At 38.6% G+C, this 27,568-nt stretch overlaps 1 protein-coding gene across 3 annotated transcripts in view; it reads left to right on the forward strand.

Moving 5' to 3' along the window:
* Positions 1 to 27,568, forward strand: part of LOC138819687 (nucleoside diphosphate kinase homolog 7) — a 101,364-nt gene that overhangs the window by 4,335 nt on the left and 69,461 nt on the right. The window lies entirely within an intron of this gene.

A 27,568-nucleotide genomic window follows, 5' to 3' on the forward strand; every position in this document is an offset into this window, starting at 1 on the left:
GGGGCGGGCGAGCGGGGCGGGCGAGCGGGGCGGGCCGGGCCTACGGCGGGACGGGCGGGCGAGCGGGGCGGGTGAGCGGGGCGAGCGGGGCGGGTGAGCGGGGCGGGTGAGCGGGGCGGGCGGGGCGGGCGGGGCCTACGGCGGGGCGGGCGGGCGAGCGGGACGGGCCTGCGGCGGGGCGTTCCTTGTCTGGTAGAGCGGATCCCCAGCTGTTGGTTTCTGCTCTTTGTCTGGTAGTGCTGACCCCAGCTGTTGGTTTCTGCTCTTTGTCTGGTAGAGCTGATCCCCAGCTGTTGGTTTCTGCTCTTTGGTAGTGCTGACCCCAGCTGTTGGTTTCTGCTCTTTGGCTGGTAGAGCTGATCCCCAGCTGTTGGTTTCTGCTCTTTGGTAGAGCTGATCCCCAGCTGTTGGTTTCTGCTCTTTGTCTGGTAGAGCTGATCCCCAGCTGTTGGTTTCTGCTCTTTGGCTGGTAGAGCTGATCCCCAGCTGTTGGTTTCTGCTCTTTGTCTGGTAGAGCTGATCCCCAGCTGTTGGTTTCTGCTCTTTGGCTGGTAGTGCTGACCCCAGCTGTTGGTTTCTGCTCTTTGTCTGGTAGAGCGGATCCCCAGCTGTTGGTTTCTGCTCTTTGTCTGGTAGAGCTGACTCGCAGCACGTCTATAAGGGCCACTTAACGAACATGTGTGTTGGCTCAGTTTTTGTTTTTGTTTTTTAAACAAGAATGCCTCTCGGAAGCTTCTGGAGCTCCTTTGCCTGTGCAAGGCCAGTAGAAATGAAACCAAGGGGAATAGGGCTGGCAATGGTATTTGTAATTGGCCACTCCTGGAGAAGACCGCCCGCTAGTTAGCTCCGAGTCACCACATCTTTGAAGCACGTAGGCATGTACTGGAGGAGGGCCAAGTGCTTGCCGTTAGTAACAGAGGTCCCCGCTGACCATTGCTTGTTTTCATGACTTCTTAGTAAGCCGTCCTTTTTGTTACCAGAGCCCGTTCCTGTCTTCTAAGACCTGTACAAAAAACCTTCATTGACAAACCTCACACCACTCCCTCCACCCTCAGTAGATGACAGAATCCAGTGTCCCAGCCTACATCATATTAATCAACATGTTTATTCTTTCGTTTTTTTTTTATTTCTAGTTTAGAGTAAGAGGTGCTTCATTTTTTTTGGGGGGGGGGTCTGGTCTGGGCCTGGGCGTTGTCCCTCAGCTCTTCAGCTCAAGGCGAGTGCTCTACCACTTGAGCCACAGCACCACTTCCTGCTTTTTATTTTCTGCTTATGTGGTGCTGAGGAATCGAACCCAGGGCCTCATGCATGCAAGGCAAGCACTCTACCACTGAGCCACCTTCCCAGCCCCAGGTGCTTCATTCTTGATTTCTTTTTGCTCTTGTCTATTATAAGACATGACTCTGCCACTGGACTGCTAAACTCTGAGAGGAACAGTTATTTTGCTGATAGCTATTTCTTAGGTCATATTGGATGAATAAAAAAATACCTAGTGAAAAAATACCTAGTGAATAAAATGCAAGAAAGAATATAGCAAATTGTGAAAGTGCGTTCAAAATACTGGAGGAGATTGGAGGATGGAGTTCTCACATTATAACCAAGAGGTCAGAAAAGCTATCTGAAATCAATGGAATACAATTGTAGTAGTTAGAAATCACCCACCTTTGTAGTGACACAGGGAGGTAAAAGTGCTGGTAGGCAGCTGCATGTGCTGGGTTGGGCCTGCCTTCTGTTTTCCATCAGACTTCTCAGCAGTGGTACCAGCCCAGTGCAGTGAACCCCTCCCCTGATCCATTTTATACCTTCTTCCTCCCCTTTCCCTGCCCTGGTTTGAGTTTTCAATACTAACTCAAATTGAGTGATCCATGGAGGCCCCTGATCAGTATGGGCTTTTGTGTTGGGGATCTGAGTGATATAAAGTACAAAAATAAGGAAAAATTGTGCCAGGCAGCATTAGCAAGACCAAATGCCTTGAGGCAGGAAAGAGATTGTTATACTTAGAGTACCATGAAAGAAAGGAATAGATACTGAGTGGTAGGAGGAATATTGTGGAGAGTAGTATGAGATGTACTTTGAAGAAGGAGCAGAGGCCCTGTCTCATAGATACAGTGTTTCTCAAGATAGATTGTGTCCTGCTACTCTGTCATGAAATCCATTTGCGGTAGGTAGTCATGATTTAAAAAGAAGTATTGCTCAGGTACTGTTTATTGTTCAGGTACTTGAATGTAAGGCCTTCTAGGTTTTTGCCGGTTATTTGGAGATAAGATCCTGTCTCTTGGGTTTGTCAGCTTCCTGTGTAGGTAGAATTACAGGTGTGAACCCCTGGCACCTAACTGACCATATTTGTTACATGTAGTAGAAGGATAACTTTCATGAACCTTTGTTTTAAATTGAACATATGTGGTGTGTGTACTGGATTAAGATGTAAAATATATTTCTTACTGTGAATTGTAATCCATGAAATTCAAGCTGTAATGTACTTTGAACAAGTATTTTAAAGGCAACATAGTTGAAATCTCATTCCTCTTTGGAATCTTATTCCTCTTTGGACATAGTGATGGTGTTAGTCTAGTGTAGAAATTAACAAAGCCTAAAATGAACTATAGTTAAAATGACAAATTTCATTCTGCATCTAGTTCTCTGTTACATCATTTGCTGCCAACCCTTTGAGATAGAGTGGATATATTGAAAAAGAGAGACATCGATGCCCTTTCTCTGTGTGCTGTCTAGGAATAGGCATATGAATCATATGGTTTTGTTGTTGGCAGCTGAGTACAGAGAATGTAGTTTACTGACCACTGTAATTATATGATCAGCTTCTGTTTTCATCTGGGTTGTTTACAGTTGTGTGTTCCATCACCAGATTTTGATTCTGATTACAAATTCTAGAACCACCTTTGTTTTATAAAGCAGAGATAGGAAATTTTAGTTAAGGATGTCTTTCATACAAGCTTAAGACAGAAAATATTTTGTATTACAACATTCAGTATTAGAGCCATTATTACATATTTATATAGAGAGAGGGAAAATAGAGAAGTCAGATTTGACTAACAAAGAGAAATGAATGTTATATCATCTTCTAAAATATAGCATTTCCTTGAATACTGTTACACCAGATTGTTAGAATAAAGGATTTTAAGGACTTTCAGCCATATTCCACAAGAATTAGTCTAAATCTTTGAAGCACAAGTGTCTCAAAGTTATTATTTTTAAAAAAAGCCAACAAAGACAGTGATTATTAAGTGAAGGATAGGATTTGGGCCGGTGGTGTGCGTCCAGTGGTTATAGCAACAGTCCAGCAGGCAAGCCAAGTCATCATGAGGTCTCGAGTTCAAAACCTGGTACTGGGGGAAACAAAACGAACCACCCACAAATCTTAAGTACCAAATTTTATTCCATGAGTGTTTTTCAGTTTCTAAGATTACCTATAAAATTCCTTTTAAATAGCTTTTTACTTATTTTCTCTTTGATATCTATTTCTTGTACATACAGAATTCTTTTTGATACTTGAAATTTTACTTTAGAAGAATTTATTTCACATTAATGGAAACGAATCAAAGTATAGTGCTTAAATTAGAAGTCTGAAACTTAGAAGAAATAAATTTCCTATAATATTACATACATAGACCATTTTGGTCGTTATATCCTTTCACAGAAACCAATAGTATTTATAAAACTGACTAGCAGCTGACTAATATAATGCCTTAATTTTGTCTCATTCAACTCTATTCTTTAGTTTTTCTGACATTTTTGTCTACCATTTTCCTTTATTATTTGCAAGTATTCATCAATTCAAAAAAGTACTCAGTATTTTTATGTGTTAAGTATGGATGGCAATGCACTCATTCATAAGATTGCACACAGTAACCTTTATTTAATGGAATTTATTGAGAAAAACCTTGGAAATGTGGTTCAGGTATAAGCCGAGTTACTAAAGAAAAATTGCAAGGGGAAGTGGAACTTAATAGTAAGAGAGTGACCTGAATAGCCTGGAATGAAAGTCTCTGTGATCATGTAACTTTTTAATTGCCCCTTTCATTAGGAAGAAAACACTATATGTGAATGCAGAAGTGAATATCAGGGCTTTCTGTGGTATTTAACAGAATGAGGAACATGAGAACGCCATATTGGCTAATTCCACGAGGAAGTAGCTGTGGGTATCCTCCACAAGGTTGAGATCTTAATTTGGAAAGGAGCTGGTCAGGTAGAGTTCTAGAACATTCCATCCTGGGCAGAGACAACAGATAGTTCTGAGGTGCATTGGAGGACCAAGAAGGAGAGGAGGTTTGGAAAGAGATCTAAGAGGTGGACAGGAGCCAAGAACACTGAAGGTCATGGCACTTGGACAGGGTTTTGGATTTTTCCCTAAGTGCCATGGGGTCCTGTGTCTCATACATTCTAGGCATTACATTAACCTTTTATTTTAAAAAGTTATTTATTGTTATTATAAAGATGATGTACAAGGGCTTATGGTTACATAGTCAGATAAAGAGAACATTTCTTTTTGAACAATGTTACCCCTTCTCTCAATTTTTCTCATCCCTACCCACAAGTTGTATAGTTCATTTTTAACACAGTGTCTAGTAAGTACCACCACTGCATTTGTTCAGCCTTTGTCCTAGCATTTCTATGCCCCCTTACCCTTCTAAATACAGATAAACAAATAAGACAAAAGGAATAGAAAACAAAAACAGCAACAAAGAGAAAAAAAATCCGTGTTTCCATTTCTTGGGGTTCACTTCAACAAATATTATATGCTCATATGCACATAGCTGTTGATCCTGTCCTCAGAATATCCTCCCTTGGTCTCACTGAGGTGGATTCCTAGAGACCTGTGCAATTTATCATGTCCCAGTATTTTTTTTTTCTCCTATTACCATCTGGTGTGCTTGCTTGTAATTTATAGGCACATTCTAGTTACTACAAATGAAGGAAACCATGCAACCTGTTTCTTTGGGTCTGGCTCACTTCATGACCCCACATAAGCAAATCACAATACAGTATCAAACCAAGAATGCAGAGAACAACCTATTAGGAACCAGAGTCCCCAAAAAACTAAAACCAAGAGTTTCCAAATGGGCAGACCAAACCACAGAAATACAAGAAAATGACCAGTGAAGGAAGCTTAATTCTCACAGAAAATAACCAGGCAGTAGAGCAGACAACAGTTCACAAAATGCTTTAAAAACACTGTTGAGGGCTGGGAATGTGACTTAGTGGTAGAGTGCTTGCCTGGCATGCATGAGGCCCTGGGTTCCATTCCTTGGTACCACATAAACAAATATTAACCTATTAAAATTTCCTAAGTACTTGATAAGGCTTATTTAAAAAAAACTGATAAATTAATGAAAAGATAGAAAACCTACCCAAGGCAACTTGTGAATGGGATGAGATGAACCAAAGATAGAAGAATTCATGGAGTTAAAATTTAAAAGATTAAAAATTAAAAATAAAAATAAATTCCTTGGATCTACCTTTAAATGTTAGCCATAGTAGTTAGTGGTCTGTCAGTTTTTTCCTGTCTGTCACATTTATGATCTGAAAATTTTGAGAAGTATCTTTCTTTCCTGATGGTAAAAGATTGGAAACTCCCAATTCTCTCCTTAGATTTGCAGTTTTGCACTTTGTCCTTTTCTGGACTCTTTTCTATTTCCATAATGCCCTATACAATGGAGCTACATATTCAGGAAGATGAAGCGTAGCTTCCACCTGGAAGTCCTGTTTTCTGTAAGAATTCTCACCCAGTACATTTCCTGTTGACATTGAGCATTTGATTGAACTGTCTTACTCTCTAAAACATCTCTACCATTTCCAAGGAGTCTGTATTCGCTTTGTCTACAAAAGCTGTCTGGATGATTCCATTTGCTGTTAGATGTGAGAAGTTGTAGTTATGGTAATGCACTGCTGAATTATGTTTATTTTCTGTTATAGAGACTTTACCTAATTAAGTTACTGTTGTTATCTCTATTAGTTCATCTTGTGTGCTCTGTCTTCTTTATTCTTTAAATGTTTCCGTGTTCATGCATAATATCTAGAGTGCTTTCTGACATAGGTGAACTTAATTTTATCCTTGTTTTCCACCACTCTAATATGTGCAAGTACATGTATGTACGTATATGTGTGTGCTACATGTTTATACTGATTCCACAGTAGAAATGTAGGATGATTACTTTGTCAGTTTTACATATTTGAAAAATATAAGCACATATTACATGCTTATATTTACATGCTTATACATTTATATTTGAAAGGTATTGATTATATTATGTACATCATTTACAAATTAGTTTCTCCATTTACTATATCATGTGTGTTTTTCCAGGTTAGTTTTGGGAATTAAATACTGTTGTTTCATTTACTGTGATGTAATAAGTCAATGTTTTTTAAAATTTTGTTAACACCATAAATAACACACTTTCTGCACATCCATAATTGGGCCCTTAGAATACATTATGAAGATGACTTCCTATGAAAGGTCATATGCATAGTTAAGTCACTGCCAAATTACAGACTATGCCCCCCCCAAAAAAAATTTTTACCGATTCATACTCTGCTACTCGTGTGCTTTGCTTCTTGTTTCTCCAAAACTCTGTATTACTGTTTCTATACATTACATACATTTATCTAATGACTGATTTATTTTTTTTAATGCTGGTCCTGGTGCTTGAACTCAGGGTTTGAGAATCCCTGATCACTAGTTCAAGGCTAGTGCTCTACCACTTGAGCACAGCTCTACATCCGGCTTTTTTGTTGTTGTTGTTGATTGTAGTTAATTGGAGATGTCTCACAGATTTTCTTCTCTCTCTGGCTTCAACCTGCAGTCCTCAGATCTCAGCCTCCTGAGTAGCTAGGATTACAGGCGTGAGCCACTGACACCTGACTAAATATGATCTTTTAATAAAAATGCCACTTACTTTTTCCAGAATATCAAGAAAGATTACAGAGTTGTATATTATATAAATTGAAGACATTGTTAATACTTACCTAAAATATTTCTCTGTAATTTTTTCCCACATGTCTTATAAAGTGCTAAAATTCAAACCTTACTGTTTGCATATAATGAAGAAAATAAATCTAGCTCTTCTATTTTTCACAAGGAGATTATTTGGTCCTTTATTGTTTACCTGTTTTGATGAAGCAGCCTGTGGTAGCACTGAGAGACTGGTGCTGCAAGTTAAAAAATTTCCCATCTTTATTCCAGTTCTGGTTTCAGCATTTATAGGCTATACATTTTGTAAACTTACTGGAGACTTTCTGTTCCATAAAATTGGAGCAATGCTTTTCTGCTCCTATTACCTTACAGTATCTTTGTGAGGATTAAATAAGGCAGTGTATGTGAAAGTAACTTACAAATTGTCTTCAGATAACTGGATTGCTACCTAATGAGAAGACAGGGAAAGTAAAAGGAGATTAAAACAAGTTTCAGAAATGAACATTTGAGGCTAATGATATTATTCAATTTTGTGACCATTGACAAGTTTACTTTTACAGGATTTTCTTTGGTGTCTTTTAAAATTTACTTTTATATAATATATTCCTTCTGAAAAATTCTCTGTTAGATGCATTTTACTAATTGAAGAAACAAAAGGCCCGAGAAAAGGCCAGAGGGGAAGGAGGATGGGAGAAAGCAGGATGAGGCTTCAGTCAATTGTAATAGCCCATGTACGTTTTGGGGGAAAGGATAGTAAAAATACATGGTATATATTTAGCAGACTTTCCCCATCTGAGAGGTATAAATTTCTACTCCATTTAAATAGATTAGTTGGGAACATTTATTGATAGTAGTCTCAAGAGATTATTATTCAATAATTTGACTGTGAAAGTACAATAGAGACCATTTAGACCTAGACTGTTTCTTGCTACTAACGTTCAGAAGTATGGCTTTGGAAAATCTCATAATTCCTCCATCTAGTGGCAAGTATGGTTTTTATCACTTATGTCAACTGTCTGGTTTGTTCAGTCACTAATTTTTACTGTATGCACTTGAATTTCTAAATGGTGAATAGTTATATGTACCTGACAAAAGCATTGTAAAGTGACAGCTTGTAAAAATAATGATAATGCCTGACATTTATATACTGTTTTCCATTTTCTGTTTGGTTTTTTTTTAACTGTATTTTTTATTTTTTTTAAATTTATTTATTTTTTTTTTTTTTTGGGTCTGGTCGTGGGGCCTGAACTCTGGGCCTGGGCGCTGTCCCTCAGCTCTTCAGCTCAAGGCTAGCGCTCTACCACTTGAGCCACAGCGCCACCTCCGGCTTTTTTCTTTTTGCTTTATGTGGTGCTGAGGAATCGAACCCAGGGCCTCATGCATGCAAGGCAAGTGCTCTACCACTGAGCCACCTTCCCAGCCCACTTAACTGTATTTTTTTGTCTTTTCTTTTTTTTTTTTTTGGTACTGGGGATCGAACCCAGGACGTGGCACTTGCTAGGCAAGCGCTTTGCCATTGAGCTAAATCCCAGCCCCTATTTTCCCATTTTCATGGAACTTAATCCACAGTCTTTCTTTGGAGAGGTAGCTGTTGCACGTAAGGAGAGGTAGCTGTTGCATGTATAAAGAAAATAGATCTATAACAAACAGAAAATGAAAGCATATCTTCCAAGGAAGAAGGAGAATGCTGTAAAAATTGTAAAGAAAGGAAGTTAATATTATATTGAAGTGCTAGCTAGCTAGTACTTGGTAGAAATCAGCAAGGAGGACCATTACGATCAGGAAATTTTAACCACCCTAGAAATACCTAGAATTCTATATCAGAAGCAGTTGAATTTAATCAGAGAGAAGGGAACTTCAGTCTCGTTCATTTATTCACTGTACATTTTTCTTAAGACAGCATTTTACTTTGGGGCTGTTTTATAAATACATGATCCTTTCTCCTTAGTCTTCATAGCTCTAGGCTTATAGGTGCATGCCACTATACATTTTTCTTAAGACAGCATTTTACTTTGGGGCTGTTTTATAAACACATGATCCTTTCTCCTCAGTCTTCATAGCTCTAGGCTTATAGGTGGCATGCACCTATAAGCTTACCTAAACAATGATTGTAGGTTCCTATTATGTAGCAGGTGCTATTTGAGGCACCCAGAATATATGGATGTATAGCAACTTCCCACCTTTATGAAACTAGAAACAAAATGAACAGCCATGTGATTGCTTATATTGATAAGTGTTATAAAAATGAAACAAATGAGAAGGAGAGAGAATGAAGGGAGTAGAAGATGGGGTTATTTAGTTGGATAGTCATGGAAGCCTCTCCACATTGTTATTTGAACAGAGAACTAAAAGAAGTGATGATATAGAGACCTGTAGGTTTTATAGCATAGCAATGAAGTGGACCAGGGGGAGAGACTTGTAAATCCAGGGAAGTAGAAGTCTGTTTGATTTGTCCAGGAACAAGGAAGGCCAGTCAAACTAGATTAGAGAAAACGAGGGAGCCAATGGCCGAAGATGAGCTCAACAGGTAACCTGAAGTGTGATCTGGTCATTATGAAGTTCTAGATTTGGAAGGGGGTTTGAATTTTTCTTTTCTTTTTACATAAGTTTTTTATTCTGAAAATACTGTACAGAGGGGTTACAGTTACATGAGCAAGGTCATGAGTACATTTCTTATCCAGCATGGTTGAGTGGGAGGGACAGGATGGTAGGAGAAAACAAAGGAGGAGGCAACAATGCTGGGTTTGAATTTTTCTAAGAACAGCGATTCTGAAACAGATTTTGAACAAGTCAGTTGTAAAAAAATATAGAATATCAGTATGCTGTCCATATTGAAAATAAGAATATTTTCATAGAACTTCTTTTTTTAGTTGTGTGGGTCTGTGTTCTAATAGAGTCTCTAATTTAATACTTTAGTCGATACCATTTTAATAAGTAACCTCTTCAGTTCTGTTTCATGAACTCTTCTAGTACGTTTAAAATTTCTTTCTCTTTTCTTAAATATCCTATTTCTCTAGGAAAGAAAACTATCCAAAGTGAAAAGATAGAGAGAGGAAGGTATCAGAATATAGAGAAATGTACAGATACCCACAATCCAGGAGAGAAAAGAAGGAAGCATCTAAAGCTTAGAAATAGAAGTGGCTTTGCCCCTGCGTCTCGTAACCCTTTCAAGTATAGCTTTGCCCTTCGAAGTCCTATCCTAGCATCCTAGAAGGGTGGTGCTCTCATAGATGTCTATTGGGAGTTTCTGTCTGTGTCCTGCCTGTCAGAGGAAGGAATCAATTCTGTATTGAGTAGAATGAGCTCCTTGAGAAAAAGATGATATGTTTTTGTTTTCTTTTGGTCCTGGGGCTTGAATTCAGGGCCTGAGTGCTGTCCCTACCTAAGCTCTTTTGCTCAAGGCTAGCGCTTTATTGTTTTGAGTCACCGTGCCACATCTGGTTTTCTGGTGGTTAATTGGAGATAAAGAGGCTCATGGACTTTGCTGTCCAGATTGGCTTTGAACTGTGATCCTCAGATCTTACTCTGCTGTGTAGTTAGGATTTACCGGGATGAGCCACTGGCACCTAGCTTGAGAAAGACTCTGTCTTATTCTCCTGTGTATTCCTAGGTTGGCTCAGGGAGGCTCTCAATAATGGCTTGCTTAAATGTCTATCCTCGCCGGAGTAGTTCCTTAGCGTTTTATGCTCAAGGCTGGTACTCTGCCACTCGAACCACAGCTTCACTTGTGGCTTTTTGGTGGTTAATTGAAGATAAGAGGGTCGTAGACTTTCCTGCCTGGCCTGGCTTTGAACTATAATTCTCAGACCTCAGCCTCCTGAACAGTTAGGGTGACAGGTGTGAGCTTCTAGCAGTCCACCAAGGCCATTGCTTTTTAATAGTGTACAACTTGTATAAGTTTGTAGGTGTTAGAAATTGGAGGAAGAGTATTCACTGAACATCACTCATCTTCTATGTCAATGGCTATTTGAATCTGATAACTTCATCAGTGTAAAAATAAAAATAAAAAAGCTTTAAACTTATTTGGGGCTCACTGAGGGAATGCTAAAATAATTCAGATTAGATCCTTTTTTTATGCAAGGAAAGGATTGCTTAGAGAAATGGAATTCATGGTTCAGCCTAAGCTACCTTTTCATTGATACATGCAAAATCCTGATCAATGGAGGGGATGTTTTAAAGCCTAAAGAAACATATTAACTTATGAATCAGAATAGCAACCCCATTTCTCATTATTAGTTAATACCTTTAAATGCTGACTGTTTTTTAAGGTCTTTTCATATAAGGAAGCAGTCCAGGTTTTAGCTGAAAGCCATTGGCTCATGCCTATAATTCTAGTTACTTAGAAGGCTGACATCTGGAAGGTTGGGGTTCAAAGACATCCTAGGCAGAAAAAGTCAACAAGACCCATCTCTAAAAATAAGCAGCAAAAATTTGTGCTAGAAGCATTTCTCAACTGGTATAGCACCAGCCAAGCAAGTTAGTGCAAGACTACTGAATACAAGCTACCATAGCATCAGAAGAAAAGGAAAACGCTCAGTTTCTAAAAGCATCTGTGGTTCTACTACTAAACATAGAACTATGGTAGAACCTTGATTTGAAGTGCCTTAGCCGAGAAATCTTCCTAGTCTACCACAAATGTGGCCAAGATTTTTTTTAACTTTTGAGAAATGATTTTGTTCTTTCATATAGCTATAGAAATAAGTAGAAGGCTTTAAATTCCCTTTTGAAGACCTTCATTTTGATATGATAGTATATGATTTGATATATAATTATCAGGGTGAATTGGTTAGATGTTTGTAAATGGTTGTACAGCCTGGATATGTTGAAATCAACACTGAACACTAGGTGGCACTCCTCCCCTTGGATATATTATCTCAGGAAAACAGAGATTTACAGGAAAAAGATAGACCTGATTTATTTATTTATTTATTTATTTTTATAGGTCCATGTCAACAGAGCCTTATCTGTTTTCTTATCCCAAGTGTCTGTTGCAGTACCCGGCAAAAAGAAGACATTAATATTTGTTGAGGAAATGAATAAACTCAACTTTTAAGATCTGACTGCATTTTAGTTTGATAATAGTAGGTGCATAGGTTCTGCTTTTCAGATTTATCCTTTCAGTAAGTATTCAGCATAGATACCTAGTCCTTTTAGTTACATTCTTGAACAAAACACATTTTATGAGGAGACATGTTCAATAAAAATAAGCATATTAAGTATAATGTGCATTATGTTTAAGATATGAAATGCTACCTAGAAAAATGAGTAGGGTAATGAATATTGGTAGTGCTGATAATGGTGGTGAATGTGATTTAAAGGGAGATTGCCAAGGTCAGTCTTGTAGAGCTTTGAGGGTCAAAAGGGATGACCAACATATATTGGAGGAAGTAGGAGAGCCAGTGGAGGGGCTCTCAGGTGGTAGCATGCCGTGTATTCAAGGAATTGCCTGGCCAGGAGAAAATAAGCAAGAGCGACAGTTCTGGGAGATTAGATCAGACAGATAATTGGGGGCCAGATCTCACAGAACTTTGTGGGTCATTAGAAGTTTGACACTTTTCCCTTCATAGAAATATGAAGTCAGTGTAAATTTTAAGCAGAATGAAGTGTCTGAATTATTATTAATCAGTTATGGCTGCATGTCTTGAGAGTAGACAGAGGGGCAAGGATGAGGAGTTATGAGGCTATAATCAGTAAGAGAGCATGGGCATTTGGAGGAGGAGGACTGCAATAGTGGTGGTAAAGTGGTTAATAGAATTTGTGAATATTTTGAAGGTTGACCTAACAGGATTTCCTAGTGACTAGACTTCAGATGTGAGGGAGTGAATCAAGGATAGAGTTCAAAAGTTAGAAGACGATTTTAGCCAGTGCTGGTGGCTCACTCCTACAATCCCAGCTATGCCTCAGGGGGCTGCGATCTGAGGATCACCGTTCAAAGCGCTGGAAGTGGAGCTCAAGTGGTTCAAGTGGTAAAGTGCGAGCCGTGACCACAAAAAGATCAAGGACAGTGCCTGGGCCCTGAGTTCAAGCCCCAGGACCCCCTCCCACCCCCCCCCCCCACAAGTAAATGATGATTTTATAGTTTAGAGGGTGAATCAAGGGTAGAATTAAAAGAATAGTTAAAAGTTTTGCAGTGAGGGGCTGGGAAGGTGGCTCAGCGGTAGAGTGCTTGCCTTGTATGCATGAGGCCCTGGGTTCGATTCCTCAGCACCACATAAGCAAGAAGAAAAAAAGCCAGAAGTGGAGCTGTGGCTCAAGTGGTAGAGCGCTAGCCTTGAGCTGAAGAGCTAAGGGACAGCGCCCAGGCCCAGAGTTCAGGCCCACAACCGGACCCAAAAAAAAAAAAGTTTTGCAGTGAGCAATAGCATGGGTAGTTAATACAAATGTCAGTGACTGGTAAATAATCATAAAGGGCAGTTTCATAACTGGGAAGAGGAGTTCAACTTAGTGTCTGTTAAATTAGAGATATCTTTTTGATATCTAAGAGGCAGCTAAGAAGATATGTGAACCTAAAATTTATAGAAATTCTCTAGCTTGAGAGCTGATGATTGTATTTAAAGCCACAAAATAGCTCAAATGATCAAGAGAATGAGTGTAGCTAGAGATAAAACCCATAGAAATACTCAGTGATATCAAACATTTACAGAGTAAATAACAGCAATCTCACAAATTCTTCTGGAAAATGGAGGAGCAAATACTTCCCAACCTATTCCATGAAGACAATATTATACTTCTACCAAAGCCAGCAAACTATCACAAGCAAACTATAGGCCAATATCCCTAATGAATACAGATGTAAACATCTTCCATAAAAGATCAGCAAACTGAATCCAGGAACCTACAGAATTTATAACCTACTTCAGTGGAATTTATGCTGAGAATATGACATTTGTTTAACATCTGATAATCAGAGAATACAATATACTGTATTAACAAACTAAAGGACAAACCCCACATGACCAATGAAACAGAGAAGCATTTCACAAATCCATACCATTCATAACAGAAACACTCAGCAAATAGTGAGTTGAAGGGGACTTCAACCAGAGTGTAGAGATTCATTTAAATAAAAGTCAGAAACATAGTTAATGATGAAAGTGTGAATGCCTTCTTCCTAAGGGTAGGAACAGGCCTGGGATGTCTGTCCTGAACTGTTCTTTTTTTTTTTTTTTTTTAAATAGAATTGTACTAGGTATTCTTGCCATTATAACCAGGTAAGAAAAAAAAGAACTCAAAGGTATCTATATTGTATAGAAAGAAACAAAACTATCTTTATTGACAGCTGACAAGACCTTTTGTATAGAAATTAGAAATCTATGAAAATGATATCACAGATGTTTCAGCAAGGTTTCGGAGTACATGATCAATATATAAAACCAAACTGTGTTTCTGTATGTAATAGTCATGTTCCAAGACCTGCAGTGGAGGCCTAAGGCCCTGGATAGCATCAAACCCTATATATATGCTTCCTATGCATGTATACCCATGATAAAGTTTATAAATTGGCCATAAAAAGAAAATAATGTCTAACTGCCAATGACAGCAATTATAACAATATGCAGTGGTAAAAGTTATGCAAAGTTGGTCTTTCTCAGAGTAGCTTACTCCGTGCTCACCTTCCTCTGACAGCTGGAGGTGACGCAGGCATGTGTGCTGTGGTGTAGAGCCCTGGGTGACCCAGCACGCCTCACACACTGGCAGCCTGAGGTGTGACAGCAGAGCTTCCCAAGTCCCCTTGTCCTTCTTTACACTTTCATGCACATAAAATGTGTTCTAATTTTAGAACACAGTAACCACAGCATACGATCGTTTGCTTTACAGCTTTACTACCCTCGCATTTTGGAATCATTATGTAAAATAAGGATTTCTTGAACATGTGTTCTGCAATACAGTGTCATAATCCAGGCTGCTCCTAATTAACTCATGGGCAGGTAGCATCCACACACTGGACAGAGAAATGATTTACATCCTGCCTGGGGCACAGTAGGGTGGCTTGGGAGTTCACTAACTGCAAGCAATTTAAAACTGACATGATTTGTTTCTTGAATTTTCTGTCTACTATTTTTGATCATTATTGACAACAGTGAAATTTTGGAAAAATGAACATTCAGACAAGAAGGGACTACTAGATTATGATGAGCAGCCTGAAGAAGAATGTAAGTCCCATTTACAAAGGAAAGAAAACAATACTTAGGAATATTTTTAGCAGAGGGTAGAAGACTTCACACTGGAGTCTACAGAATGCTCAGTTAAAAGACCAGAGTAAATACAGAAATACCTTGTTCATGGATTGGAAGATTAGAATTGTTAGTAAATAGACTCAGAGCAGTGCCTCTTAAACTCACAGCAAGTATTTTTGTACAATTGGCACGTATATCTTAAATTGGGTATGGAAATATGAAGGAGTCAAGTTAGCCAAGGCAGTTCTGAAAAAGAACAAAAGTAGAGAACTTAAATGTTCCGATTACAACTCAAATTTATTATAAAGCTTCAATAGTAATCTAGGCAGTGTAGTACTGGCAGAGAGACTAACAGGAAGTGCAACAGAACTAGGGTTCCATATAAAAACTTTTATGACAAGTTGGTGTTTTGACAAACTTGTCAGTGCCACTCAATGAGGAAAGAGTAGGCTTTTCAACCAATACTATTGAGACAACCAAAACCATGTAAAAGGATAAAATTATCTACATCACGCATGAAATATAACTCAGAGTTGTTCAGATAAATCTCTTAGAAGAAGGTACAGAAATATATCTCTGCCACACTGGGCCAGGCAATTGGATATGACACCAAAACCACAAATGATCAAGTTTCCAGTCCTTTGCCAGTGAAAATGGTTTGTAACTGGCCATGTAAGGCAGGAAGACCTCTCCCCCAAGGTTTCATTGTCAGCCTAGCTAGACACAGATATGGATAGATCAGTGAGAATGCAGAACAATTTGCAGGGACCAGTGACAAAGGTATGCATGGAGTTAAGAGAAACTAGCAAAGGAGGTGCAGGGAGCTGGACTTTAGTTTCTACTTTAGACTTATCCAGACACAGGGATAGAACTATCAAAATAGTAGTAGAAAGGTTGTCTGACAGGAGCCATGGTCCTCAGTAGCTGGGAACAGCTTACCACTGTAGTCTGACAGGGGGAAGTTCGGAAGATAAATGAATGGTTTGATCGTCGGCATTGTCTCCTGCTGGCCAAATCCCTGTGAGCATCAGGGCAAGGGGATGGCATGGGCTTTGGCAAGGTGGTCAGCTCTCCTGGCCATGCCCACTGCAGACTGGAGAAAAGCTGAGTTTTGGGAGGATGACTGGAAAAAGTTTAGCATATCCGCTTGTGGGTCTAGTGGTGGGGTGGCGGGGGGATAAAGGCAGAATAAGATTTGGGCCTGTGTATCTACAATGTGAAAATAAGTTACTTGGATGAAAAACTCATATTGTCAGATGACTTTTTTGTCCAATTAAACTCAGTTTTCTAATTGAGTATAATTGCTGAAATATTTTCAGGCCACTATAGTTAGACCAGAGTTACTTTTTGTTTCAGATCTATTTCTTTTCTTTCTTTCTTTCTTTCTTTCTTTTGTTGGTCGTGGGGCTTGAACTCTGGGCTTGGGTGCTGTCCCTCAGCTCTTAAGTTCAAGGCAAGTGCTTTACCGCTTGAGCCACAGTGCCACTTCTGGTTTTCTAGTGGTTATTGGAGATAAGAGTCTCAGAGACTTTCCTGCTCGGGCTGGCTTTGAACCATGATCCTCAGATCTCAGCCTCCTGAGTAGCTAGGATTACAGGCATGAGCCATTGGTGCCCGGTCTCAGATCTGTTTCTCTCTCTCTCTCTCTCTCTCTCTCTCTCTCTCTCTCTCTCTGTGTGTTTGTGTGAAAGAAAAGAGAGAGAGAGTGAGAGAATGTATGTGTATGTATGTGTAAATGTGCTTGTATAAGAGTTTAAATAGGGTCTGTACTTTTGCTTCTTTTTGTTTGTTTTCCTGTGTCTGGCGCGCTACCTCTTGAGCAATGCTTCAGTGTGGCACTTTACTAGCTAATTGGAGATAAAGGTCTTGAGACCATTTCTGCCTGGACAGGCTTCTAACTCAGATCTCAGCCTCCTGTCTGGCTAGGATGACAGGCGTGAGCCACCCGTGCCCAGCCTATTTCTCTTTTGCAGTTACTTATCACTGTATCATATATTTTTTTAAGGAGCTAGCCGGAGAAGCCAGACTTATCCAAAAAAAGGCCAGAAAAAAGATCCTTCAGATTCATTCTGGAAATATTGTAAGCAGATACAAATAAATATTTACTAAGCCCTAAATCAATTTTGGGCTTTCTCAATATTAAAGAGTGAATTTTTGCTATTTTATCGGAATTTATTGTTTACACATTTAGTCCTTTGGATCTTGCTTTGATATTTAATTTTTTTTAAGGTTTCAAAGTGTCACCAAGGAGATTCAAAAGAAATATATGGTGTAGTTACTATCCTCTTGCAGTTTCTATTTGGTTAGAGAATTTGTATTGTGCCAAGAACCCAGATGTGAGCCCTCAGTGCCCCTGTGGGAACATGAGCTGGCTTAAGTGGAAACAAAGGTCCTTGTTAGATGGTGCTGTTCAACAACTCACAGAACTTTTGCAAAGTCCCTTATCTAACCTTGTGTTTCCTTATTGCTAATATCCCTCTGATTTCTGGACTTCTGTGAAAAATCGTATTCCAAGTGTGGAAACATCACTTGGCCAGTGTTGGTGTGCGAAGACTTCACAGTTCTGTTCGCTTTAAGATATCTGAGCAAAATACACCCTTACTTTCCAGAGAGGTTTCTTTTGACACAAAGTGCCCCACTGTTTTCTTTTGTTTTGATTTTTACATAGCATGATTTGTGGAAACCAGAAGGGACTTTAAAGGATCTACAGTTGCAAACTACAAAAGCTTTCAAAAGCCCTTTCTGAGAGGGTATGTTTCATTGTTTTCCCGATCTATACATGCATTGTAGAAATCTGTTTTTTTAGCTTTTCATTCTTCCATTTAAAAAGTATAAGCAAGAAGTCAAAAGTATATTCATAAGTATCACAGGTTGTAAAACACGTGGTTTTGTGTTTTGATAAATATATATACATATATATTTGTTTTCTTGAGACAATGTCTTACTGTTACCCAGATTTATCTCAGGTGGGCTTTAAAGTATGGATCTTCTTACCTGGGTCTTCTGAATACTGGAGTTACAGGCCTGCATCATCATGCCTCACTGTGTTCTGTTTACTACAGCATTGTCTCTTCTCTGTAAAGACAAATATGTATTCTAATTGAGATATTATTCTTAAATGACAGTTTAACTGGACACTGATGGCTCACACCTGTAATCCTAGCTATTCACAGAGCTGAGATCTGAGGATTTCAGTTTGAAGCCAGCCAGAGCAGGAAAGTTTTTGAGACTCTTATCTCCAATTAATCACAGAAAAAGCTGGGAATGGCATTCTGGCTCAAGTGGTAGAATGTTGGCCTTGAGCAAAAGGAGCCCAGGGACAGTGCCTAGGCAGAGTTCAAGCCCCATGACTGGCAAAATACAAAAGTGAATAAACCAACATGATAGCTTAAAAGAAAATAAAAGAGAGTGGAAAAAAAAGTATGTGGAATCCTCATGTTCAACATTATAATTTTGCTTTAGTGTTTTGGGAATTTAATTGGATTAGACTAATTAGTTAAGTTTAATAATTCTCTTACTTTTCCTCCTCGTATACTATGTCCTGTTACTGAGAAATGTTAAGATGACATTGGCAAGTCAGATTCTTTGTGTGAAGACCCTTGAGTTCTCAATCTGTTTGCCTTGATCAGGTAAATCATGGAGGAGTAACGCTGAATAATCTGACAAGCCCAAAACTGGTTCTGGCCACAGTTTAGTGTGAGAAAATACTTGGTCTTCTAAAGCCACCCTGAAGGGAGACGCCTTGTGAAGGACACATATGAAAGAAGTTACTCCTTAAAAATCTAGCTTGTAGCAATTGGAAGCAGCCTTTTGGTTGCTGCATGTGTGTTTCTATTGTACTTACCATGGCAGTATCAAAGTACGCAATGGGAATTGCTAGGCTTATTTGCCTACTATGTCTGCTAATTCATTTTTAATGATTCACTATCATCTCAATGTTTGAAGCCAAATGAAATTTGTTCTCTGGAAACCACATTTTACTTGCCCTTACTGGAAGCAGCTGGCCGGAGTTTTTAACCTCTGATGATTTCTGTTATGGTCCTATAATGTGATTCAGGCTGATGCAGGCACCTGGAGACTCACTCTAACTTCAAAAGTCTGTTGAACTGTAACTTTTATCGTCTATACTCCACAGTGTCTGTGTGGTCACACAGAAACAGATGATTGTTGTAAAACAGGTTAAGAACAGTTACTCTGAAACGTACATATTCTGCAAACTGTTTTTATTAGGTCAAGACATTTCTGCACGATGTATTATATAAACATCAATTTTATATGAAATGCAAGGAACATTGATATATGACTGGAAATATTTGATTGCTTCCTGTGACGTAATTGCATTATAAAGCGCATTGTATTTTTTAAATGTTTTGTTAGAATTACAAGTCTGAGAAGTGTGGCTGAGTTTTGTGGTTGGCCTGTTGGTTTGTTTCAGTAGAGGATTACATCTCCATTCTGGAGATGTTGCAAGCAGTGCAGCATTTATGGATTGCTTAGTTGTCTTTTTCTGGGAGGCCCCTTTCACTCCTTTTAAGCACAGTGACTTTTAATAGCATGGGACTTGGGATCACACTGCCTGGGTTCACCTGTTGTTGTAAGCTGGCTATTTTTGGGCAAGTTTGTTTGGTTTTTGTTTTAAGACAGTGTAGAGATTTGAACTGACCTATGACTTGTGCTTGCTAGGAAGGTGCTCTGCCATTGGGCCACACCTCTAGCCCCTTTTGTTCTGCTCTGTTCTAATCTTTCCTAGTATGGGATTTTGAGCTGAGGGCCTCACACTCTTGCGTGGCTTTCTTACTCATGACTAGCACTCTTGTCACTTGAGCTATAGCTCTAGTCTGGCATTTGGCTGGTTAACTAGAGATGGAATCTCTAAGACTTTTCTGGGCTGGCTTTGAACTGTGGTTCTTTTTAGTAGTTAGGATTTCAGGCATGAGCTTGGTGAGACGTTTGTGAAGATTTTGAGGAAACAGTTTGGTTGTGCTATGAAGAAAAAGACCCATGGCACACATCCTGGATCTGGGTCTGAAGAATATTTAGGTTTACTTCAGCCGGATTCAGAACTGTGGCATTCCTTTTGGGGGCTTGTTCATGACTTGGGAAAATGAATTACTCCTGTTATTTACCATCTTTTTAGAGTCTTTGCCTGTACTCGTTTTTACTCATCCAGAAAGAACCATCTAATTCTTGGAATACGTTGATGTAGGAGGGCTGCTTCCCTGATTTTTTTTTTTTTAATAATCTCATGTAACAGTAGAGATTCTAAGTCTGGCTTTTTAAAATGATAGTGTTGTAAAGAAATTGTATGTAAATGTGTACATCTTCACATATAGAAATTAAAGATTATCCCTATTTACTATTTATACTACAAGGACTCTAACTCTACAGCCATGTTATTACTATTGTTTCTCCTTCTTTCCAATATATCCCACCATTTATTGAGCAGGCTTCCCACATGCTAAGCATAGTGTGAAATAGGTTAATTCATTCTTTAGAATTGGATGGTTGCAAAGCATTGTTCATTAGAATGATTAGTATTGTAAGATAACATTTTATAATCAGCAAAAATATAAAAATTATTTCTTCAAAGTTATGAAGACAAAAATCATACTCTTCTTTTTATGCCTTTCTCAACTGATTTGCATTTCCTAGACCTTACAATCTTGTACTGACTCTGGGGAACTTTTTTTTCTTTGCCTCCTGAGACACCCATTTCATGAAACTACCTGAAATATTTAAAGATGGCTTCAGTGACTTGGATGCTGCTTTCTTCCTCTGATTGAAGCAAACTGCTTTTCCATTGTTAGCGACCCCTGTTTCTTGTTTGCTGTCTGCTCAGGGGTACTTGACAGACAGGCCCCTGCTCACTGCCATCTCCACTGCTCTCTTGTCTGATTTAGAACTGTGCTTTGGATTTTGCTTGATTCAGAGCTTTGACTGTCTAGACATAAATATTGATCTTTGGCATCAGTCATACCTTTGAAGGCTGAATTGTAGTCCTCACCAGCTGTATGATATGCAAAATATATGGACAGTTAATTGTTTGGAACCTCTCTTCAGATTGGTGAAAACTGAGGTGTTACCTCTGTTAACAAGTTTATTGTGAAACTCACATGTGGATTTGAAACCCCTTCATACCACTACTTAAAGATAATACAAAATGAAATAAAAAAAACAAGTTTATTGTGAGGTTTAACTATATGTCTGTTAAACAAGCCCTGATCTTATTTCCCTCCTTGCTTAATTTAACATTCAGTTATAATTATTGTGAAAGATGAATAAGGTTTTAAAAGATTAAATAGTGAAAGCTTAGTAAACATTAAAAGAATCCTAGTAAAAGAAATCAAATGTAAGCAGTGGATTCTACTGATTTAGTGAAAGCTATTGATAGTTGCTAAAAAGTGAAAGTGATTCATTCCCTTCCTCTCTCCCTCCCTCCCTTTTTTCCTTCCTTCCTTTTCTTTATTATAGGTGTTTATACTTAAATTCACTGCTCTTTCTGTCAGTGTGTGCTGAGTTGATTCCTTCACTTTCCTATACCCTCTTGAGACCTTATCAGGATATAATATCCTGAAAGAGGGACTTTTTTTTCCAAAGGATTCCATTGCATTGGAACAATTTATGACCAGAATTTCTTTTTTAAAACCTTATAATTCATTAGTAAAAATCAGTAAAGGTAATTTTACATATCTAATTTAATACTCTATTTTATTCAGAAATATTTGTCTTTGTTTAACATGAACACAAATGCATATATACATATATCTTCCTTTACTCCAAGTGCTTACAACTTGAGGGAGTTCTTTTTCCTTCTTTTCCTTTACTTTCCAAGCTGGTCCTGGGGCTTGAACTTAGCTTGGGTGCTGTCCCTGAGCTTTTTCACCAAAGGCTAATATTTGAGCACAGCTCCACTAATTGCTTTTTTTGTTGGTTGGTTGGAGATAAGAGTCTTAGGACTTTCCTGCCTGTGCTGGCTTTGAACCAAGATCCTCAGATTTTAATTTGAGTAACTAGGATTACAGGTGTGTGCCATTGGTGCCTGGCGTGAGGGATTGATTTTCCATTCATATCAATATTTCTTCTGAATTTATGATGTAAAGATAAATAATAATTTTCAGTTTTCCCTGCCTTCCCACCAGGCTTATTACTTCAAAGAAGAAAAATACTAGGAAAGATTCTTTAGGATTTTACTTGCGAACATTAAATGGAGATTTGGATAGTTTACTTGAAAATAATTTCCCATGCTTTATTGTTGAGACCAGAAATCCTTGAATTGAAGTACTTTGTCATCAGTATATATTTTAAGTAAAATATGAAGAATTTTACTTTGCATATGGAATTGGAGGCAGGACCTGTATAGTCCTGGAAACATAGCTAATAATTTTTTCTGAATCTTAGAGACCCAGCACAGATAGTTATATGGATATATGTGTTGCTGACAGTGGAATGTCTTTAAATATGGCTTTAAAATTTGTCTTTACCATGTGAATATGAATGCTTTATTATTGTTTTCATAACAGTTTATGTTATGTGACAATTTAATTTCACAATTTAATTTCTTGCATATGCAGTATAAAACAGAAATGCAATATTGATTAATATAATTTACATTTTTTTCAGGCATTTTCTTTGAGAAGTTCACATTACAAAACTAGCTATTGCTAGTGTTACAAGATTAAAAAATTATTTAGTTTTTTTGTGTGTTCTAGAGCTTGAACTCAGATTTAAAAGGTTATTTATTTGTTTGTTTGCTCAAGGCAGCTAGGGCTTTACCACTTGAGCCATAGCTCCAGTTCTGGCTTTTTTGTGGTTCCATGGACTGTCCTGCCCAGGCTGTCTTTGAACCATGATCCTCTGATTTCAGCCTCCTGAGTAGCCAGGATTATAAGTGTATGCTACCAGTGCCTGGCTTTCAATTTTTTTTTTTTTTAATAAAAAGATCCATTGTGGTCTGAGTTTCCCACAAGGCAAGAATTTGAACTCTTATGTCACTTAAAAGTACTTACTGCTGCAGAAATACATATATGTGCACATATATACACATGTGTACGTATACATGTGTTTATATACATATATTTGTATATATGTATATATCCAGGAGTTTTTATTAATTCATAAATATGGTTTTAGTCACATTTCCCATTTTCTGCCTACCACAAGTTCCTTTATCCTCCATATTGATTTTTCTTCAAAACCTTTAAAAAACTGTTTAACTAGGATTAGTTGAAGCTGTGTCAGTGGCATCACAAATCAAGATGGATTCTTCTGTGTATCAGAACAGGACCAAAGAGGGAGATCAGTGTGTGCCCTGCAGCTTTAAAGCCTGTCATTGCTAGACCTGTAAGCCGCTGTCATTGCTGTGGGAGACTTGGGACAAGGGAACTCCCAAGCGGTCATGTACACCAAGTCATGCAAATTCTGCTGCTACCCTGTGAAGACAGTTAAATGACTATTCCCACTCTACACACAGGGAAATGAAGACTTAGATGCTTAAGTATTGTGTCTGATATTATAAAGAGATTTGTAGACTCCAGAGTCTGTGATCTTAAACATCCTGATATATTTTCCATTTGACCCCAAGAGAAAACCTTACACAGTCTCCTGCATCTTCTCCTTAAGTAGCGTGTTTCAGGGCCATTTCACTTACTGTACACTGCCAGGAAGTGCTCTCAGCAGCAGACTTGTTGGTCTGGTATTCTTGTTGCACTCAGCAATGCCTGGAGTACCAGACCTGAGTGCCATTTGCTGACGTACAGCATCAGCAGAGATGGAACGGCCTCCCTGTCAGTAACACTGAAATGCGCGAGGCAGGTGTACAGTGGCTTACTACACTTGTTTTTGAACTGACAGATTGGCTTCGTGTCTTTTTCTTGTTTAAATATATGTGTACATTTTATATGGTCATATGTGAATAGCCATTGGGCTATTGTGAGCCTCTGGACTATCCCAGACGTATGCTAATTATTACAAACGAGGAAGCCATGGGACCTATATTTCTTTGGGTCTGGCTTACTTCACTTAATAGGACATTTTCTTAGTCTTTCCATTTGCTTATGAATGGAGCTGTGCCATTCTTTCTGGTGGAATGATGCTAATTGAAATGAATGCGAAGCAAGAGTTTTTTAAAAAAAATTTTGTTTCTTTGTTTTTGTTTTTCAATGTACTGTGTGAAGTTATTTTTTTAAATATATCTTTTTTTTGGGGGGGGGATGTCCAGTCATGGTCTGGATGCTGTCCCTCAAGCTCTTCAGCTCAAGGCTAGCGCTCTACTACTTGAGCCACAGTGCCACTTCCGGCTTTTTTCTTTTTGCTTATGTGGTGCTGAGGAATTGAACCCACGGCCTCAAGCATGCAAGGCAAGTGCTCTACCACTGAGCCAACTTCCCACCCCTGAAGTTATTTTTTTTTCTTTCATTTTTTTCCCTTTGTTTTATCTCCTGTTGTCACTGTTTTTGATTTTGGTACCCTGTGTCTTGTATATATGTTTATCTGATTTAGGGAAGGGAAGGAGAATAACAAAATGGTGAGAGAAAGGGTGAACCAGTGCAACAGCGATACTCACCAGACACTGTGTTGGAAATGAACTGTACAACTTGGAGGGGGAGGGGAGTGGGGATGGGAGGGAAGTGGGAGAAAAAAGGGAAGAGGTAGCAATGTTTGACAAGAAATGTACTCATCACCCCACTTACGATGCCACTCTTACAGTAAAAAAGGAAATACATGTGCACAGAAAAGGTAATTGGTTTACATGACCCATTATCAAGTTGACCATTACTTCCAGGGGTAGGAAATCCTTTGTTCTGTCAAGAGCTATTTGGATATTATAATGTTATTTGTGGGACATTCAAAATGATCAATACAGGCATATGACTGTGTGCAGCCAAGGAGAGGAAAACAAGATACGTGCCAGATGGTTTTCCTGTGGGCCGTAGGTCCCCACCCGTGCAACACTAACATGAGAGGGCTGTAGTGCGGGTCTGCTCTCCAAAGCTGTGGTTATTTTTCAGATACTATTTCACCTGAATTTCCAACAGTGGCTAAAATATCCTTAAAATTATCTATCTTATAGCTTACGTGAATTTTGAATATATTTTATGAAGAATGTTTGTTTACTATTGAGCGAGACTATTCTTGTAAGAATTTTTTTCTCGAGCTGGGAAGGTGGCTCAGTGGTAGAGCGCTTGCCTTGCATGCCTGAGGCCCTGGGTTTGATTCCTCAGCACCACATAAGCAAAAAGAAAAAAGCCGGAAGTGGTGCTGTGGCTCAAGTGGTAGAGTGCTAGCCTTGAGCTGAAGAGCTGAAGGACAGCGCCCAGGCCCAGAGTTCAGGCCTCATGACTGGACCCCCTCAAAAAAGAATTTTTTTCTCTCCTCTCTCTCTCTCTCTCTCTCTCTCTCTCTCTCTCTCTCTCTCTCTCTCTCTCTCTCTCTCTCTCTCAATGTAAACACACACATTTCAGAGTGAGTAAAGACACTTCAATACTTCTGAGTATATGAATACCACATTATTTAAATGGTTATAAACCATGAAGCTCATTGTTAAAATAGAAATATTATTTCTGGGAAATTTAACAGGTACAGCTACTATGACTCTTACAGGTCATATCATTAACTGTTTTAAATGCCAGTTTTCCAGTTGTGTCTCAAACTAGACAAAGAACAATTGGAGGAGTGTGTATTAAAGTCTTGTCAGAGAGGGGTGGGACCAAAGGTTAGAAAAGAATGATCATCTACAATGAACTTGGGAAGAATGTAGTCCAGAATACAATGTATACCATACAACAACAGGAAAAGTGAGGAAAGGGTTGGTTGGGAAGGGAGGTGAGAATGTTGAAAGGGAGGACATTGATCAAGATGTATTATATTCATAAACTGCTATGTTAAGTGGCAACTCTTCTGTATAGGGACCTAAAGATAATTTAAAAAGTAAAAAATACAGATATCAAAATTTTAAATTAAAAAATGAACTTATTTAAGTCATCACTGACTACAGGTATAAAAATAAAGTTCAATAGCATACTTACGCATGTAGTAGGAAATTTTAGTTAAATTATTAAGCCCAAAAATTTCAGCTAAAATTATTAATCCCAAAGTATCATTTGAATATAACAAGTAGGAAACTCATACAGTTAGTAATAGTGTATCAACATTGGTTCAGTCATTGTAACAAATCAAGTATAAAACCATAACATGTTAATAATAGGGAAAGCTGAGTGTGGTATACGTGAGAAGTCTGGATAATGTTTATTTTTGAAATTGTTCTAAAGTAAACTGTTTTTGAAAGGCTGATATCAGGGTGTGCTTCCTTGGCTCGCCTCTACCCACACCTCCAGCTTGGCTTTTGCTGGCTATTTAGGAGATGGGAGTCTCGCAGACTTTTGTGTCCAAGCTGGCTTTGAACCTCAGTCCCCCTCGGCCACCTCCTTAGCCCCTGAGCAGCTAGTATTATAGGTGTAAGTCACCACCAGCAGCTAAATTTTTGTTTTAAACTGAGAAATGCTGTGAATGTATTGGAAATTGAGAAGGGTAGTACCAACATTTTCACTGATTAGTATCTTTGATGTTCTAGGCAGTAGGAATTTAATTGTGAACAAAATTTGAGCATGAGACTTAAACAATCAAATGGGAAGAAATATTATCAACCATTGCCAAAATACAATCACAATGTAAAATTCATAACAATGGTGATAAAGACAATGAATTGAATGTTCCATTATGGCTCACAGCATTTAACTTGGTCCAGTCTTTGAGTCAGAATAGGTTTTTCTTCATGAAGATATTTGAATTGAGTCAGAAGAATAAGTAGAAATTAGACACACATAAAAGAACAGAAAAAAGTTCTCCATCTAGTCTAGGAAATTGAGCCCTTGAAGAGAAGAAAAAATGATGTGGGAGAAAGCAAGATTGATTGGAAAGATCAGATCGTATGAGTTTTTACAGGCCATATATTAAAGATATCCGTTATCTGAGGGGCAGTGAGATGTTTCAGGTTGCAGGATCAGATTTGGATTTTAAATAGTATCAATTTGGGCATCTGAATTGGTGAGAGGGCAGGTAGCTAGCTTCAGTAAAACAAATTAGAGAGCTATGGCTAATTCAATAGAGAAATGAACTAGCTAGAAAGCTAGTTCCACAGAGAAATCTATGAAATCTAAGAGTCTACCAAGTAGATTCGGATGGTAGTAGTGGAAATAGAAGTAGGGAGATTGGACAAATGCTTTGAAGTGAAATAGAAGGGACTGGGGAAGAATGAGATGTAAAGATGAAAACGGATTCTCACTCTGCCCTGGGAATTGAGTTGGGATGAGAAAATTCCGAACTGTAGCATTTGCTAATTTCCACTGTGTAGTATTTTTCTTTCTTTCTTTCTTTTTTCTTTTTTTTGGGGGGGAGGAGGGTCCGGTCGTGGAGCCTGAACTCTGGGCCTGGGCACTGTCCCTCAGCTCTTCAGCTCAAGGCC

Source organism: Dipodomys merriami, unplaced genomic scaffold (assembly GCF_024711535.1).
Source record: "Dipodomys merriami isolate MVZ:Mamm:240054 unplaced genomic scaffold, mDipMer1.0.p SCAF_81, whole genome shotgun sequence".
NCBI lineage: Eukaryota > Metazoa > Chordata > Mammalia > Rodentia > Heteromyidae > Dipodomys > Dipodomys merriami.